At 44.8% G+C, this 19,987-nt stretch overlaps 1 pseudogene; it reads right to left on the bottom strand.

The window, feature by feature from the left end:
* Positions 1-963: 963 nt before the first annotated feature.
* Positions 964-17,476, bottom strand: LOC123143608 (uncharacterized; annotated as a pseudogene).
* Between the last annotated feature and the right edge of the window lie 2,511 nt (positions 17,477-19,987).

Genomic DNA, 19,987 nt, shown 5'->3' with positions numbered 1-19,987 from the left:
CAGATGAGGTTCAGAAGAGGTTCGGAGTTTCAGACTTCTTGTGATTTAGACCTCTGGGACTCTGGGAGGGATCTTGTCAAATTTTAAGATTCTAGATACATGGTACTATGGACTTTTTGCTCTCGCGATTCTGACCTCTGCGGATATGAAAGAAAAAAGACTGGCGTTGCCAGAAAGCTTGAAGATGAATTAGAAACGGTATCTACAAATAATCGCGTTAGCTACATGTCAGGCGACTGAGTTTTTTTATTTCTGGTCAGTCAAATTTGTGGTCGTTGATTTAAGGTGCTTTGTGAGACGAGGTCGACTGACTATGTTCCTTCGTCAGTCGATTTTTTGCCTTCTCTGAGTGCACGATGCAGCTTGCATGTCTCCAGTTCATGGGTCTTGCACGCACAAACATATATGAAATGCATCCCAATGTTAGTGGTGCATGCTTTTGCTCCTTCTCTCTTCCTCCCCTGCTGTTCTTCTTCACGAAACCGAGCCCTGTTGTTGTTCTCTGTGTGTGTGCGTGTGTAATTCACAAAAATTATTGTTGTGTGATGATGATATTTGTTCAGTCCGAAGACATGCGTCGTTCTTGCTTATTTTGTTGATCAGTGAGAGTTTGTACCCACTAGCGATTACAAGTGTGATCAGATGATGTTAGCTCTGGAGAACGTTTAGAGAATCTAGTGCTACCATATTTTCATTCTATTTCATGTTGTTGAGTGCACTGCACTTTCAATCTACTAACCTGTCATGTCTCTTTAATCATGCAAACTTGCTATGCTTTGGTTGCAGCGTGTATCAAGTACCTGGAAATAATTTTAACTTTGCAAATAAAAAATCAGTAATACCATAACCTCGCAAATCAAAATTTAGCACCATCACAACCTTGCAAATCAATATTTAGTAGTAATGAACATTTTAGAAAAAACTGTGCATGGCCCCACTATGGAAGACAAACCAAAATGTACATCAAAGTTCTGTCATGTTATTTATCTTCAAGACCTCAACATGGGATATTGCCGCGGCTGCAAGGGGAAGGTACCCGGCAGTGCCTGAGGGCTAAGGCCACTTGACTCTACAAATCAAAATTCAGTACTAACATAAACTTGCAAATCAGAATCCAGTAATTAACCTTTTTGACAAATAATAAGTCTGCAACTCCATGGCTTCATTGCAAAGTCAGTGTACATCAGGTTCGCAGATACAACAGCAGTCACCTACTCGTACGAATGAAAGAGCAACATTACAATGACTACCCTGATGACCCAAACAGAGCAAATCAGAATCCATGTTCATATCTAGCTTCACTATCTAATCCATGTAGAGGCCATTGTAATCAGGAGTGGTTCGTCGTTTTCGTGCAGTCGGCGAGCCACTGACAGCTCTCTTCCATGTAGCGGCCATTTGAAAGGGATATGTAGCACCATTGAATTGCTCACGAAATAGAAGTGGAGACATGTCCATCACCTAACTGCGAAGAATGATATAACGATCCGTAAACCATATCGCAGACAATTAATACCATGGCTGACTAAAATATCAACAAGCTTCAGTGAAAACCTTTGAATTAAAAGGAGCAAATACATTTTGCATAAGATAAGGGAACAAAGAAGAGATGATTTTAAGATCACAAAATTGTTATAACTCTGATAAGACACCATTTGAATAATATGGTGATGTGCCTACTTCTTGAAGAGAACATAAAAATTGTTTTGCTATCATTTGGTGGAACAAGAAAGCTGTACGATTTACACATACCAGACTTGAGAACAATATTTTCCTTTGTTCTTGATTATGCAACAAAACTGAAAAGCTCTTTCATTCACGAGCAACTAAACTCACATCTCAATGAATTGCATGGACATGATAAGGTGTACCTGGCTCAGCCACATCTTTCTCCTCCATGAATGATTGCTAATTTAATTTTGAGATGGGAAATTGCAGTTCTTGTAGCACTCCCAAACAGACTCCAACCTGCAGATCAAATAATACTTAGCAGTTAATATAACTAAACAGAAAAGACAAATAAAATGCAGTTGTGGGCAGTACAAAGACATACATATCTTTCATCGCTGATTGCTCTAACAAAGCAGTCAAAGCAGCCACCACAAATTTTTCAAGGTAGTAAGCACCGCCAACCTCAAGTTCATCAAGAGTTTGCACCATTTGTTTGCGGGAGCCATCCTTGAAGGAAATATGCCCTAGAGGCAATAATAAAGTTATTATTTATTTCCTTATATCATGATAAATGTTTATTATTCATGCTAGAACTGTATTAACCGGAAACATGATACATGTGTGAAAACAGAGTATCACTAGTATGCCTCTACTTGACTAGCTCGTTAATCAAAGATGGTTATGTTTCCTAGCCATAGACAAGGAGTTGTCATTTGATTAACGGGATCACATCATTAGGAGAATGATGTGATTGACTTGACCATTCCGTTAGCTTAGCACTTGATCGTTTAGTATGTTGCTATTGCTTTCTTCATGACTTATACATGTTCCTATGACTATGAGATTATGCAACTCCCGTTTACCGGAGGAACACTTTGTGTGCTACCAAACGTCACAACGTAACTGGGTGATTATAAAAGTGCTCTACAGGTGTCTCCGAAGGTACTTGTTGGGTTGGCGTATTTCGAGATTAGGATTTGTCACTCCGATTGTCGGAGAGGTATCTCTGGGCCCACTCGGTAATGCACATCACTTAAGCCTTGCAAGCATTGCAACTAATGAGTTAGTTGTGGGATGATGTATTACGGAACGAGTAAAGAGACTTGCCGGTAACGAGATTGAACTAGGTATTGAGATACCGACGATCGAATCTCGAGCAAGTAACATACCGATGACAAAGGGAACAACGTATGTTGTTATGCGGTTTGACCGATAAAGATCTTCATAGAATATGTGGGAGCCAATATGAGCATCCAGGTTCCGCTATTGGTTATTGACCGGAGACGTGTCTCGGTCATGTCTACATAGTTCTCGAACCCGTAGGGTCCGCACGCTTAAAGTTCGATGACGGTTATATTATGAGTTTATGTGTTTTGATGTACCGAAGGTAGTTCAGAGTCCCGGATGTGATCACGGACATGACGAGGAGTCTCGAAATGGTCGAGACATGAAGATTGATATATTGGACGACTATATTCGGACACCGGAATGGTTCCGGGGGTTATCGGATATATACCGGAGTACCGGGGGTTACCGGAACCCCCCGGAGGTTATTGGGCCTCATGGGCCCAAGTGGTGGAAGAGGAGAGGCGGCCAAGGGGCAGCCGCGCGCCCCTCCCCCCAAGTCCGAATTGGACAAGGAGGGGGGGCGGCGCCCCCCTTTCCTTTCCCCCTCTCTCTCCTTCCCTCTCCTCTCCTACTCCAACATGGAAGGGGGGAGTCCTACTCCCGGTGGGAGTAGGATTCCTAATGGGGCGCGCCAAGGGTGGCCGGCCCCCTCCCCCTCCTCCACTCCTTTATATACGGGGAGGGAGGCACCCCCTAGAGACACAACAATTGATCCCTTGGATCTCTTAGCCGTGTGCGGTGCCCCCGTCCACCATAATCCACCTCGGTCATATCGTAGCGGTGCTTAGGTGAAGCCCTGCGTCGGTAGCGGTCTACGAGGGTACGTGGACACACTCTCCCCTCTCGTTTCTATGCATCACCATGATCTTGCGTGTGCGTAGGAAAATTTTGAAATTACTACGTTCCCCAACAGTGGCATCCGAGCCAGGTTTTATGCGTTGATGTTAAATGCACGAGTAGAACACAAGTGAGTTGTGGGCGATACAAGTCATACTTCTTACCAACATGTCATACTTTGGTTTGGCGGTATTGTTGGATGAAGCGGCCCGGACCGACATTACGCGTACGCTTACGCGAGACTGGTTCTACCGACATGCTTTGCACACAGGTGGCTGACGGGTGTCAGTTTCTCCAACTTTAGTTGAACCGAGTGTGGCTATGCCTGGTCCTTGAGAAGGTTAAAACAACACTAACTTGACGAACTATCGTTGTGGTTTTGATGCGTAGGTAAGAACGGTTCTTGCTCAGCCCGTAGCAGCCACGTAAAACTTGCAACAACAAAGTAGAGGACGTCTAACTTGTTTTTGCAGGGCATGTTGTGATGTGATATGGTCAAGGCATGATGCTATATTTTATTGTATGAGATGATCATGGTTTAGTTGATTTGGATCACGTAATCACTTAGATGATTAGAGGGATGTCTATCTAAGTGGAGTTCTTAAGTAATATGATTAATTGAACTTAAATTTATCATGAACTTAGTACCTGATAGTATTTTGCATGTCTATGTTTGTTGTAGATAGATGGCTCGTGCTATTGTTCCGTTGAATTTTTAATGCGTTCCTTGAGAAAGCAAAGTTGAAAGATGATGGTAGCAATTACACGGACTGGGTCCGTAACTTGAGGATTATCCTCACTGCTGCACAGAAGAATTACGTCCTGGAAGCACCGCTAGGTGCCAAACCTGCTACAGGAGCAACACCAGATGTTATGAACGTCTGGCAGAGCAAAGCTGATGACTACTCGATAGTTCAGTGTGCCATGCTTTACGGCTTAGAACCGGGACTTCAACGACATTTTGAACGTCATGGAGCATATGAGATGTTCCAGGAGTTGAAGTTAATATTTCAAGCAAATGCCCGGATTGAGAGATATGAAGTCTCCAATAAGTTCTACAGCTTGAAGATGGAGGAGAATAGTTCTGTCAGTGAGCATATACTCAGAATGTCTGGGTATAACAATCACTTGATTCAACTGGGAGTTAAACTTCCGGATGATAGCGTCATTGACAGAATTCTTCAATCACTGCCACCAAGCTACAAGAGCTTCGTGATGAACTATAACATGCAAGGGATGGATAAGACGATTCCCGAGCTCTTCGCAATGCTAAAGGCTGCGGAGGTAGAAATCAAGAAAGAGCATCAAGTGTTGATGGTCAATAAGACCACCAGTTTCAAGAAAAAGGGCAAAGGGAAGAAGAAGGGAAACTTCAAGAAGAACAGCAAACAATTTGCTGCTCAGGAGAAGAAACCCAAGTCTGGACCTAAGCCTGAGACTGAGTTCTTCTACTGCAAGCAGACTGGTCACTGGAAGCGGAACTGCCCCAAGTATTTGGCGGATAAGAAGGATGGCAAGATGAACAAAGGTATATGTGATATACATGTTATTGATGTGTACCTTACTAGAGCTCGCAGCAACACCTGGGTATTTGATACTGGTTCTGTTGCTAATATTTGCAACTCGAAACAGGGACAACGGATTAAGCGGACACTGGCTAAGGACGAGGTGACGATGCGCGTGGGAAACGGTTCCAAAGTCGATGTGATCGCCGTCGGCACGCTACCTCTACATCTACCTTCGGGATTAGTATTAGACCTAAATAATTGTTATTTGGTACCAACGTTGAGCATGAACATTATATCTGGATCTTGTTTGATGCGAGACGGTTATTCATTTAAATCAGAGAATAATGGTTGTTCTATTTATATGAGTAATATCCTTTATGGTCATGCACCCTTGAAGAGTGGTCTATTTTTGATGAATCTCGATAGTAGTGATACACATATTTATAATGTTGAAGTCAAAAGATGTAGAGTTGATAATGATAGTGCAACTTATTTGTGGCACTGTCGTTTGGGTCATATTGGTGTAAAGCGCATGAAGAAACTCCATACTGATGGACTTTTGGAATCACTTGATTATGAATCACTTGGTACTTGCGAACCATGCCTCATGGGCAAGATGACTAAAACGCCATTCTCCGGAACTATGGAGCGAGCAACTGATTTATTGGAGATCATACATACTGATGTATGTGGTCCAATGAATGTTGAGGCTCGCGGCGGGTATCGTTATTTTCTCACCTTCACAGATGATTTAAGCAGATATGGGTATATCTAGTTAATGAAACATAAGTCTGAAACATTTGAAAAGTTCAAAGAATCTCAGAGTGAAGTTGAAAATCATCGTAACAAGAAAATAAAGTTCTACGATCTGATCGTGGAGGAGAATATTTGAGTTACGAGTTTGGTCTACATTTGAAACAATGCGGAATAGTTTCGCAACTCACGCCACCCGGAACACCACAACGTAATGGTGTGTCCGAACGTCGTAATCGTACTTTACTAGATATGGTGCGATCTATGATGTCTCTTACTGATTTGCCGCTATCATTTTGGGGTTATGCTTTAGAGACGGCCGCATTCACGTTAAATAGGGCACCATCAAAATCCGTTGAGACAACGCCTTATGAACTGTGGTTTGGCAAGAAACCAAAGTTGTCGTTTCTTAAAGTTTGGGGCTGCGATGCTTATGTACGGTTATGACGTTCGGACACACCATTAAGCTGTGGTGTTCCAGGTGGCACGAATTTGTGAAACTATTCCACATTATTTTAATTGAAGACCAAACTCGTAACTCAAATATTTGTCTCCGCGATCAGATCGTAGAAACCTTATTTTCTTGTCACGATGATTTTCCACTTCACTCTGAAATTCTTTGAACTTTTCAAATGTTTCAGACTTATGTTTCATCAAGTAGATATACCCATATCTGCTCAAATCATCTGTGAAGGTCAGAAAATAACGATACCCGCCGCGAGCCTCAACACTCATCGGATCGCATACATCAGTATGTATTATTTTCGAATAAGTCAGTTGCTCGCTCCATTGTTCCGGAGAACGGAGTCTTAGTCATCTTGCCCATAAGGCATGGTTCGCAAGCATCAAGTGATTCCAAAAGCCCAACGGCATGGAGTTTCTTCATGCGCTTTACACCAATATGACCTAAACGACAGTGCCACAAATAAGTTGCACTATCATTATTAACTTTGCATCTTTTGGCTTCAATATTATGAATATGTGTATCACTATGATTGAGATCCAACGAACCATTTTCATTGGGTGTGTAACCATATAAGGTTTTATTCATGTAAACAGAACAACAATTATTCTCTAACTTAAATGAATAACTGTATTGCAATAAACATGATCAAATCATATCCATGCTCAATGCAAACACAAAATAACACTTATTTAGGTTCAACACTAATCCCGAAAGTATAGGGAGTGTGCGGTGATGATCATATCAATCTTGGAACCACTTCCAATACACATCGTCACTTCATCCTTAACTAGTTTCTGTTCATTATAAAACTCCCGTTTCGAGTTACTACTCTTTAGCAACTGAACCAGTATCAAATACCGAGGGGTTGCTACGAACAGTAGTAAAATACACATCAATAATCTGTATATCAAATATACCTTTGTTCACTTTTGCCATCCTTCTTATCCACCAAATACTTGGGGCAGTTCCGCTTCCAGTGACCAGTCTCTTTGCAGTAGAAGCACTTAGTCTCAGGCTTAGGTCCAGACTTGGGCTTCTTCACTTGAGCAGAAACTTGCTTGCCGTTCTTCTTGAAGTTCCCCTTCTATCCCTTTGCCCTTTTCTTGAAACTAGTGGTCTTGTTAACCATCAACACATGATGCTCTTTCTTGATTTCTACCTTCGTCGATTTCAGCATCGCGAAGAGCTTGGGAATTACTTTCGTCATCCCTTGCATACTATAGTTCATCACGAAGTTCTACTAACTTGGTGATGGTGACTAGAGAATTCTGTCAATCACTATTTTATCTGGAAGATTAACTCCCACTTGATTCAAGCGATTGTAGTACCCAGACAATCTGAGCACATGCGCACTGCTTGAGCTATTCTCCTCCATCTTTTAGCTATAGAACTTGTTGGAGACTTCATATCTCTCAACTTGGGTATTTGCTTAAAATATTAACTTCAACTCCTGGAACATCTCATATGGTCCATGACGTTCAAAACGTCTTTGAAGTCCCGATTCTAAGCCGTTAAGCATGGTGCACTAAACTATCAAGTAGTCATCATATTGAGCTAGCCAAACGTTCATAACGTCTGCATCTGCTCCTGCAATAGGTCTGTCACCTAGCGGTGCATCAAGGACATAATTCTTCTGTGCAGCAATGAGGATAATCCTCAGATCACGGATCCAATCCGCATCTTTGCTACTAACATCTTTCAACATAATTTTTCTCTAGGAACATATCAAAAATAAACACAGGGAAGCAACAACGTGAGCTATTGATCTACAACATAATTTGCAAAATACTATCAGGACTAAGTTCATGATAAATTTAAGTTCAATTAATCATATTATTTAAGAACTCCCACTTAGATAGACATCCCTCTAATCCTCTAAGTGATCACGTGATCCATATCAACTAAACCATGTCCGATCATCACGTGAGATGGAGTAGTTTCAACGGTGAACATCACTATGTTGATCATATCCACTATATGATTCACGCTCGACCTTTCGGTCTCTGTGTTCCGAGGGCATATCTATTATATGCTAGGCTCGTCAAGCTTAACCTGAGTATTCCGCGTGTGCAACTGTTTTGCACCCGTTGTATTTGAACGTAGAGCCTATCACACCCGATCATCACGTGGTGTCTCAGCACGAAGAACTTTCGCAACGGTGCATACTCAGGGAGAACACTTATACTTTGATAATTTAGTGAGGGATCATCTTATAATGCTACCGTCAATCAAAGCAAGATAAGATGCATAAAAGATAAACATCACATGCAATCAATATAAGTGATATGATATGGCCATCATCATCTTGTGCTTTTGATCTCCATCTCCGAAGCACCGTCATGATCACCATCGTCACCGGCGCGACACCTTGATCTCCATCGTAGCATCGTTGTCGTCTCGCCAATCTTATGCTTCTACGACTATCGCTACCGCTTAGTGATAAAGTAAAGCATTACAGGGCGATTGCATTGCATACAATAAAGCGACAACCATATGGCTCCTGCCAGTTGCCGATAACTCGGTTACAAAACATGATCATCTCATACAATAAAATTGAGCATCATGTCTTGACCATATCACATCACAACATGCCCTGCAAAAACAAGTTAGACGTCCTCTACTTTGTTGTTGCAAGTTTTACGTGGCTGCTACGGGCTTAGCAAGAACCGTTCTCACCTACGCATCAAAACCACAACGATAGTTTGTCAAGTTGGTGCTGTTTTAACCTTCGCAAGGACCGGGCGTAGCCACACTCGGTTCAACTAAAGCTGGAGAAACTGACACCCGCCAGCCACCTCTGTGCAAAGCACGTCGGAAGAACCATTCTCGCGTAAGCGTACGCGTAATGTCGGTCCGGGCCGCTTCATCCAACAATACCGCCGAACCAAAGTATGACATGCTGGTAAGCAGTATGACTTATATCGCCCCAACTCACTTGTGTTCTACTCGTGCATATAACATCAACGCATAAAACCAGGCTCGGATGCCACTGTTGGGGAACGTAGTAATTTCAAAAAATTTCCTACGTACACGCAAGATCATGGTGATGCATAGCAACGAGAGGGGAGAGTGTTGTCCACGTACCCTCGTAGACCGAAAGCGGAAGCGTTAGCACAACGCGGTTGATGTAGTCGTACCTCTTCACGATCCGACCGATCAAGTACCGAACGCACGGCACCTCCGAGTTCAGCACACGTTCAGCCCGATGACGTCCCTCGAACTTCGATCCAGCCGAGTGTTGAGGGAGAGTTTCGTCAGCACGACGGCGTGGTGACGATGATGATGTTCTACCGATGCAGGGCTTCGCCTAAGCACCGCTACAGTATTATCAAGGTGGACTATGGTGGAGGGGGGGCACCGCACACGGCTAAAAGATCAAACGATCAATTGTTGTCTCTCTGGGGTGCCCCCTGCCCTCGTATATAAAGGAGAAAGGGGGAGGCAGCCGGCCAAGGAGGAGGGCGCGGCAAGGGGGGGGTCCTACTCCCACCGGGAGTAGGACTCCTCCTTTCCTTGTTGGAGTAGGAGAGAAGGAAAGAGGGGGAGAGGGAGAAGGAAAAGGGGGCTGCACCCCTTGTCCAATTCGGACCAGAGGAGGGGGGGGTGCGCGTCTCCTTCCTTTTGGCCTCTCTCCTCTATTCCTGTATGGCCCAATAAGGCCCAATACTTTTCCCCGGCGAATTCCCGTAACTCTCCGGTACTCCGATAAATACCCGAATCACTGGGAACCTTTCCGAAGTGCGAATATAGTCGTCCAATATATCGATCTTTACGTCTCGGCCATTTCGAGACTCCTCGTCATGTCCCCGATCTCATCCGGGACTCCGAACTACCTTCGGTACATCAAAACACATAAACTCATAATATAACCGTCATCGAACTTTAAGCGTGCGGACCCTACGGGTTCGAGAACTATGTAGACATGACCGAGACACATCTCCGGTCAATAACCAATAGCGGAACCTGGATGCTCATATTGGCTCCCACATATTCTACGAAGATCTTTATCGGTCAGACCGCATAACAACATATGTTGTTCCCTTTGTCATCGGTATGTTACTTGCCCGAGATTCGCTCGTCGGTATCTCAATACCTAGTTCAATCTCGTTACCAGCAAGTCCCTTTACTCGTTCCGTAATACATCATCCCGCAACTAACTCATTAGTTACAATGCTTGCAAGGCTTATAGTGATGTGCATTACCGAGAGGGCCCAGAGATACCTCTCCGACAATCGGAGTGACAAATCCTAATCTCGAAATACGCCAACCCAACAAGTACCTTCGAAGACACCTGTAGAGCACCTTTATAATCACCCAGTTACGTTGTGACGTTTGGTAGCACACAAAGTGTTCCTCCGGTAAACGGGAGTTGCATAATCTCATAGTCATAGGAACATGTATAAGTCATGAAGAAAGCAATAGCAACATACTAAACGATCGAGTGCTAAGCTAACGGAATGGGTCAAGTCAATCACATCGTTCTCCTAATGATGTGATCCCGTTAATCAAATGACAACTCATGTCTATGGCTAGGAAACATAACCATCTTTGATCAACGAGCTAGTCAAGTAGAGGCATAGTAGTGACACTCTGTTTGTCTATGTATTCACGCAAGTATTATGTTTCCGGTTAATACAATTCTAGCATGAATAATAAACATTTATCATGATATAAGGAAATAAATAATAACTTTATTATTGCCTCTAGGGCATATTTCCTTCAGTCTCCCATTTGCACTAGAGTCAATAATCTAGATCACATCGCCATGTGATTTAACATCAATAGTTCACATCACCATGTGATTAACACCCATAGTTCACATCGTCATGTGACCAACACCCAAAGGGTTTACTAGAGTCAATAATCTAGTTCACATCGCTATGTGATTAACACCCAAAGAGTACTAAGGTGTGATCATGTTTTGCCTGTGAGATAATTTTAGTCAACGGGTCTGTCACATTCAGATCCGTAAGTATTTTGCAAATTTCTATGTCTACAATGCTCTGCACGGAGCTACTCTAGCTAATTGCTCCCACTTTCAATATGTATCCAGATTGAGACTTAGAGTCATCTGGATCAGTGTCAAAATTTGCATCGACGTAACCCTTTACAACGAACTCTTTTTGTCACCTCCATAATCGAGAAACATATCCTTATTCCACTAAGGATAATTTTGACCGATGTCCAGTGATCTACTCCTAGATCACTATTGTACTCCCTTGCCAAAATCAGTGTAGGGTATACAATAGATCTGGTACACAGCATGGCATACTTTATAGAACCTATGGCCAAGGCGTAGGGAATGACTTTCATTCTCTTTCTATCTTCTGCCGTGGTCGGGCTTTGAGTCTTACTCAATTTCACACCTTGTAACACAGGCAAGAACTCTTTCTTTGACTGTTCCATTTTGAACTACTTCAAAATCTTGTCAAGGTATGTACTCATTGAAAAACTTATCAAGCGTCTTGATCTGTCTCTATAGATCTTGATGCTCAATATGTAAGCAGCTTCACCGAGGTCTTTCTTTGAAAAAACTCCTTTCAAACACTCCTTTATGCTTTGCAGAATAATGCTACATTATTTCCGATCAACAATATGTCATTCACATATACTTATCAGAAATGTTGTAGTGCTCCCACTCACTTTCTTGTAAATACAGGCTTCACCGCAAGTCTGTATAAAACTATATCCTTTGATCAACTTATCAAAGCGTATATTCCAACTCCGAGATGCTTGCACCAGTCCATAGATGGATCGCTGGAGCTTGCATATTTTGTTAGCACCTTTAGGATTGACAAAAACCTTCTGGTTGCATCATATACAACTCTTCTTTAATTGGAGGGGGGGCGGCGTCCCCCCTTTCCTTTCCCCCTCTCTCTCCTTCCCTCTCCTCTCCTACTCCAACATGGAAGGGGGGAGTCCTACTCCCGGTGGGAGTAGGATTCCTCATGGGGCGCGCCAAGGGTGGCCGAACCCCTCCCCCTCCTCCACTCCTTTATATACGGGGAGGGAGGCACCCCCTAGAGACACAAGAATTGATCCCTTGGATCTCATAGCCGTGTGCGGTGCCCCCCTCCATCATAATCCACCTCGGTCATATCGTAGCGGTGCTTAGGCGAAGCCCTGCGTCGGTAGAACATCATCATCGTCACCACGCCGTCGTGCTGACAGAACTCTCCCTGAAAGCTCGGCTGGATCGGAGTTCGAGGGACGTCATCGAGTTGAACGTGTGTTGAACTCGGAGGTACCGTGCGTTCGGTACTTGATCGGTCGGATCGTGAAGACGTACGACTACATCAACCGCGTTGTGCTAACGCTTCCGCTTTCGGTCTACGAGGGTACGTGGACACACTCTCCCCTGTCGTTGCTATGCATCACCATGATCTTGCGTGTGCGTAGGAAATTTTTGAAATTACTACGTTCCCCAACAATCCTCACACTGATAATCGAAGGACTTCGCAGTACCATCTACTGCAAGATGCCTTAACAACTCAATCAAGAAATGCAATTCTGCTTCATAATAGTTAGCATCCTTGTCTCTGTAACGAAAGACATCAAGGATGATCTGATTAAGAACCGACTCCATGTCCTCTAACCATGCCAATCCATGTGTCTTCTTCAAGATTTTCTTAAATAAGGGACTCATATCTTTTTCATGGAACGATCTCCATGCATCAAAGATGCCTACCAGCAAGTTCAACCTAGCCCTTGAAGGCTTGAAAAAAGGATAGTGCAGTATTAGTTCCCGCAGATCCTTCGTCATGACTGGGTCTGACCACCATTTAGCATATTGTCCCATTCCACTCAAGAATATATGAAAAGGTGTTAGGTAAGGCACGTAAATTTGACGATAGATGAATTTCTTCAGCACTTTTGTTGCAATGCTATCAAAATCTTTCTCCATCGTCGTGTCCATCTCAGGCGATATTCGAGGTAGTATCTCAAATAATTTGGGACTCTTTGTGATGACTACCTTGCCGTCATAGACATCCATATCTTCTATGCCAAAATCGCCTTCCCATGAGTACCCAGCTCTGTGCTTGCTAATCACATATTCAGTAAGTCCCTGGATCAAGGCGCATTTATCACACAAAGGTATCATAATTTGCTCCCCAACATGACCATAGACATCCATATTTCTAAGCAAATCAGCGCCAAGAGACTCCTTTAACTCTTCATACCTGAAAACATATATACAACGGTATCTAATTAAACACTAGGATAAAAAACTGATTTGTATACAACAACAACAAAGCCTTTAGACCCTGCAAAAAAAACAACAAAGCCTTTAGTCTCAAAAAAGTTGGGGTAGGCTAGAGGTGAAACCCATAATATTTCGTGACCAACTCATGATTCAGGCACATGGATAACAAGCTTCCATGCACCCCTTGAATAAATAGTAAAACAAAAGAGAAGGGGTTGAGGCCATTACTTGCTGGGCATTTCAAGAAATCTTAGGTCAAGTTGCTGCATTAAATTCCTTGTGGATTCTGTCACCACCATGTTCAAACTCGTTACAAGTTTCAGCATATAATTCCTGGCAATTTCTGTTAACTTCACCCTCAGCCTGTTTTACAATGTTCAGTACAACGGTATTAAAATCTTGCACACAACTATTGCTTTATTTAATTGCATACAAGATAATTTTGTCAAAATTATACCTTTCGTCACCATTGCAGACTCCCATTGCAAGGTCCTTTGATTGACTCAAGAGATGCGAGTAGAGGATGTACATCTCCCTTGATCCACAACCTCTCATAAGCATGCCCCACAATTGAAAACGGTAATATGGCGCCTTTTCTCCAGATAGAGTGAACCTATCAAAATAATATTATCTCGATTAGAACCCGTTGAGTAACATGAGGGAAAAAACATAGAAAGGCGAGATAAACATACTGATCAAGAAACTCCCAAAACATAGGTAGCAGTGTGGCATTTTTCTTGTCCGCTTGCTGCTCTCTCCTTTTATCCCCGTTGTGGTTCCTCTGCTCATCCCATTGGACCAATTCATCTATGGGTGGAGGAATCAAATCCCCGACAAGATTGGGCATCATGGGCAGAAGGTTCATACCGCCAAGTCTAGGTTCCTCACTCGTGACATTGGCAGAAGAAGATTGGGCTTCATGAGTTGAACACTGCAAATAGAACATTGATGTTTATTGAAACAAAAAAAACATGGCAACAAGCACAGAATAACTAATAAAGTCTTAGTCTCCCACCCTCTCATATAAAAGAATGTAGGCCTCGCAACCAAGAACTTCCTGCAAACTTGCTTCTCTGATTATCTTATCGCTTGCATAAAACCAAGACTTGTCACTGCTTAGATGTTCCTGACCATTCATCTTGCTAGCCCTTACATACACAATATAATGACCTCCTTTTCGATCTCCAATGTGTTGAGCAACACCAACTAGACGGTAGGTGTTATTGTCATTCTCGTCAAATCTGAAAATTACAGGAAATAGTGATGACCAAAGCAGTCGTAGAGCTGTACAGAACTATCGCCCACTCATACATCACAAATACTGGGATGCCAAATTCGAAAATATCCACACCCAGTTCAGCCTAAATAATTGTCTGGAACTACATAAGGATGATTAGTAGCTAGGTAGTGGTTGAAGATCTTCTTTGGTTAGGGAGGGAGCTGGGAATGTATAGAGTTAGTTAATTAATGGTTCATTTTCAAAACTAGGAAGAGAAAGTATGCATGCCTTTGTTTGTCGCCGACGAGGGACAAAAGAATACTAAGTCAAAAATTACAGTTCATTTTCATGTCATGGATCCTAGCTAATCTATCTGCTCCCGCTTTTTCATGCGTATGGACCTAATTAAACTAAGCTAACTTCAATTATACCAGTTTCGATTTTTTAATTTGGACAAACGATTGGTTTTTATTGATTATAGTTTTAACTTTGAGTTATATTTATTAATTAGGTAATGATTCATGCTTGCAAATAGCTGGAGTAGTTCCTAACACTGCGCTATGACTGTGGTTGATGCATGGATCTATATTCAGTCAGTCAAGGAATGTTTTTTCCTACAATAGTCGGTCAAACAATTTTTCAGATTCAGGTAAAATGATTTCTTATCCATCCGAACAAGACTATTAAAAATGGGTAGTGCCTTAATTACTGATGCAATCACATGCATGTGTTAATCTTGCATCTGAAAGGGGATCAAAACTGAAGGGGTTGATGGATGAATGAGTGGGCGCGGAAAATCAATGGGAGACCAAACCACTTCTATAACATAGAATTCAAAAGGCATTAGAAAACAGTACCTTTTGTCCATGTATGGCTGCATATCAAGAATCTCCTTGAAGCGCACATGTCCTTCCAATTTAACATACCCAACAATATTAGGAGCACTTTGTTGCCTCATCAAACTAACCACCATTATATCTGGAGCTCTGGTTATAAGCAGTCTTTTCCTTGCAGCTCTGGAAACTTTTGTTGTTTCCTGTTTCTGGTTATTTTGGTTATCGTCACCACCTGACTCCACGACAGGTTTTGTTTCAGATGTGTTTGTATTAGCTGTATCAGTGCAAGACCGACAGAACCAATCAGGTATCAACTCTTTCTCAGTGTACAAAGAGAAGCAATGCTCAATTGATACAGGATCATCACCACCATGCACCTCAGCATCAGCTTTATTGCTGCTTCTGGAAGCTACAGCATGGTGCTTCCTATGTGGAATTGGCAGTCGGAATAGAAGGGTCCTTTCACGTTTATCGGAACCGTGTACATATTCTGTGCTGGATATAGCACTAGACTCCTCGCCCGCAAAGATAGAATTAACAATTGTGACCTTCTTTGAAGCATCCATTGAAGGTTGACGTGCTTCATCTTCGTGCTTCATCTTCCTCTTCATCTAAACCATGAAGAAAATGTTGGATGAGTTCTTCGGCATCCTCCGTTCTGCCGGTATTGAATTGGGGCCACCTTGAGCAGACATATGTAAACAGTTTTCTTTGGTCAAGGAAGTCTTTTGCATTGCTTGAAGCACTTGTGTCGACGAAGAGCTCCTTGAAAAGTGCAGCAATTGGCCCTGTGCAAACGTTTCTTCCCATCATTATGCTGCGCGGTGGGTCAAGGGCCAATAAGCACTGCAGCATGGCATTGAAAAAACAGGTGTTGCCGGCATTCGGCAGCCCCCTGATGACATTACATTTGGCGACGTCCTCCTTGGCTATCTCCTCTGACTGGCATATGGAAACAGGCTCCTTGGTTATGTCCTCCGAGTGAGGGGATGATGGATTGCTGGATCCCTTGTCCTCCGCCTCCACCAGTTTCATCTGCGGTGTCACCACTTCCTTCTTGTCCAAACCATCATCATCCTCCGAGTGAGGAGATGACGAACTGCTGGATCCCTTGCCCTCCACCTCCACCGGTTCTATCTGCTGCGGTGTCACCACCTCCTTCTTGTCCAAACCATCATCATCCTTCGGATCAAGTGTCTTGGTGTTTGGCCCTAACTCAGTTGAAGCTTCTGCTGATTTTGCTGTGCCTTTGTTTTGTGATGGACGATACTTAAAAACCTTGAGAGGAACCTCCTGGTTACACTCACAACAGTAGAGTACATCCGTATTATCGGAGTTGGCAAACCACCGATGCTCAGGTTTCTCCTTGTGATGTGCTCTAACATGGCCCTCTGGCTCGAATCCTGCACCACCACAAAAAAAGCTACCGCACTCCAAGCAAACCCAGGAAGCGCTGCTGTTTGGTTTTGCAGGCTCCGTGGCAGCAGCGCGTCTTACTGACATGTTCTTCTTCCTCTCCGTCTTCTCCTGATCACCATAGCGGGCAGACACATCCCTGACCGCATCCATAAGCACACACATCAAACAAAGATCGCAATATTTGGTCTGCAGCCGCTTTTGATTCAACTCAAACATATGCTCACGATCGTAGTGCTGAGTGCACTTAAGCTCCTGCATTGGGTCACTAGGAAGGAACATAGAGGATACACGGTGAGCTTGGCCTGGATCGATCGGTCACTAATGGCGCCGCATTGCATCCAAAAAGGAAAGGTTAATTAGGGGGAAAAGGTGCCTCGGTCTGGCCAGCGATTTCTGCCGAGACAACCAGGCCTTGGACTTGGACTTGGGCCCCATGGCGCCGCCGAAGCCGGACGAGTGGGTTCGGCGACGCCGGAGGGGCAGGGCGGGTACGGCGGCACGCGGATGCAGCTTCCTGTGAACGCGAAACGAAGGGGAGGGAGGGCTTATCAGGGGCAGCGGCAAATCAGGGGCACAGGGGTCGTGCAATAGAGCTACGCTACGCCCGGTCCATGCGCCGGTGCGCAGCGGAGCGCTCGATGCAATGGCACGTTTCGCGCCGGTGCGCAGTGGGCCGGGTGCATACGTTCAACAGGGTGCATCGCGCATAGGGGTCGAAGCGTACTTGTCATTTGGACTCGTCAAGCCGCCAATGCCCATGGCCTTGTAGTACTCCTTTAATTACTACTAGGAGTCTATCTTTTTTCTTTTCTTGAATGTAATGTAATGTGCTACCTCCGTACTGGTTTATTGGTTGTCTTTATAATTTGTGTCAAAGTTTGTCGAAAAATCTACCACTAATAAAATGTTGATGCATGTCAACAAAAAGTATACCGTTGGATTCGTATTTGAGCATAGTTTTCAATTATATAATTTTTTGTGACATGCATGAATATTTTGTTATTTAAATCTATGATCAAAATTTGGCACGGAATACAACGGAGACTAATAAACCAAGACGGAGATAGTAATGTTGAAGATATTCCTGGGAGTATATGACAGGTGATTTGGACTTGTGCCCATACAGCAACAACAACAACGTGCCCATACGTCCCGAGCTAGGGTTAGCACTAGTAGTAGTAGTAGTAGTAGTTGTTGTTGTTGTTGTTGTTGTTGTTGTTGTAGTAGGATTTGTGCATGAGTAGGATCATACGCTACCAAGCCGTGCTATTTATTGCCGGGAGGGGGGAGAAGGGACGCGGGCGCCCTCCTTAATGACGAGGTTGCCGCCGCGGGTGCACCGACGGAGCGACGTCTCCTGCGGCTCGGGTTTGATCGGGAGGAGCGGCGCCGACCCGGAGGAGCGGGCGCCCAAGGACGACGAGGACGGCGTGTCCATGCGCCTCGGCGTCCAGGAGCTTCCGCGGAAGCGAGAGAAGGTGGGCGCCAGGTACACTAGCGGCGCCTCATTGACGCCCTCGATAGGCGCGAGCACGGCGGACAGAGTCCGCCCCAGCGCGCCCTACCATTGTCGGCGACCCTCCGCGTTCTACCCCCCCCCCCGGCGCTGGGGCGCCGTAGGTGGACGCCAGCCGCTCGGCGCGGCACCGCTTGAAGTAGGCGGTCCAGAGCGCGTCGTTGTCTACCACGTACCGTGGCTGCTGGCGCGCTTGCTCCGGCATGTTCGCCCGGATCGTCGTGATCTCTGCGGCGCGTTCCGTGCCGAAGGGCACTGGAGGCACGGGGATGCCGTCGGCGCTCAGCCGCCATGTGCCGGGCACACGCACCAGGTAGTTGGCCCCTCCAGCAGATGCGCCTCCCAGTCATGCAGCCAGCGGTGGCTGAAGCCGTTGGCCGCCGCTCCGTCGCCTGGGAACCACTCTGCCATGGCGAGTGCTTGACGACGGCGAAGGAGAGAGAGGGATGGTCGGAGCTGGAGGCAGGCGAGAGAGAGAGAGAGAGAGAGATGGATGTGGCGAGTGTGCGACGAGTGGCGATGAAGACAGACTTTTATAGCGGCGAGGGGGCGGCAGCAGTGTGGACGCGCCGCCCGTGTTCAATGAAAGGCTGACCGGCGGCAGCCTTGACATTGATTCGCGCGGGAGCAGAGGCGAGGCGATGAGGACGACGAAGCCTAGTCGCTGACTTCGCGGGTCCACAAGGGTCGGGCATGGGAAGTTTTGGCACCATTTTCCTTTCCCCCGGTGGCCCCTGTCGACCCCCAGCGTGTTGGGTTCGGTTTGGGTCCGCCGCCGCCAAATTCGGCCTAGACCGATGAATTTCGGACTCCTGGAAATGCGACTGGACTTTTTTTGGCACCGACGATAAAAAAAAGTGCCATGCGGGGCTCGGGGGGGGGGGTGGCAGTGGAGATGTTGTTACGAATCTTGAGCACCACTCCGCCGGGCCTATCCGATGAGCTACCACAAGGGTACTTGCAAGCTAGTTTTTTTTGCGGGGTACTTGCAAGCTAGCTTTTTTTTTGCGGGGTACCTGGAACAACCACTTATCCGAAAGTCACCAATGGCATGGCTGCCAAGTTCCTCCTAATTCTGAAACTTTTCGAATAGAAATTATACTCCATGGACAAAGACCGACAAAACAAGTGACCACTAAGACGACCATGACTGAAATTAAACTCAACCCACATGCATGTACCACAACTGGCTATTGACGAACCATATTGCCAAGAAGAATTAACAGATCATCAAACAACCATACATTGTAGCTTCTGTGATAGGAGAATGAAGAAAGGAGAAAGAAGTTCTAAGTAATAGCCGGAAGGACGTTTCTTGGTTTGGATCCATGAGCTGCAACTTGTGGACTTTGGCCGGGCAGGCGGGCAGGGAGGTCCACCTGTCGTGCTGACTCCGTCCTCCTGCAACCAAAAGATCATGGGGGCACCGG

The sequence above is a fragment of the Triticum aestivum genome, chromosome 6D (assembly GCF_018294505.1).
Source record: "Triticum aestivum cultivar Chinese Spring chromosome 6D, IWGSC CS RefSeq v2.1, whole genome shotgun sequence".
Taxonomy (NCBI): domain Eukaryota; kingdom Viridiplantae; phylum Streptophyta; class Magnoliopsida; order Poales; family Poaceae; genus Triticum; species Triticum aestivum.
This window is presented reverse-complemented; position numbering and strand designations above follow the sequence as displayed.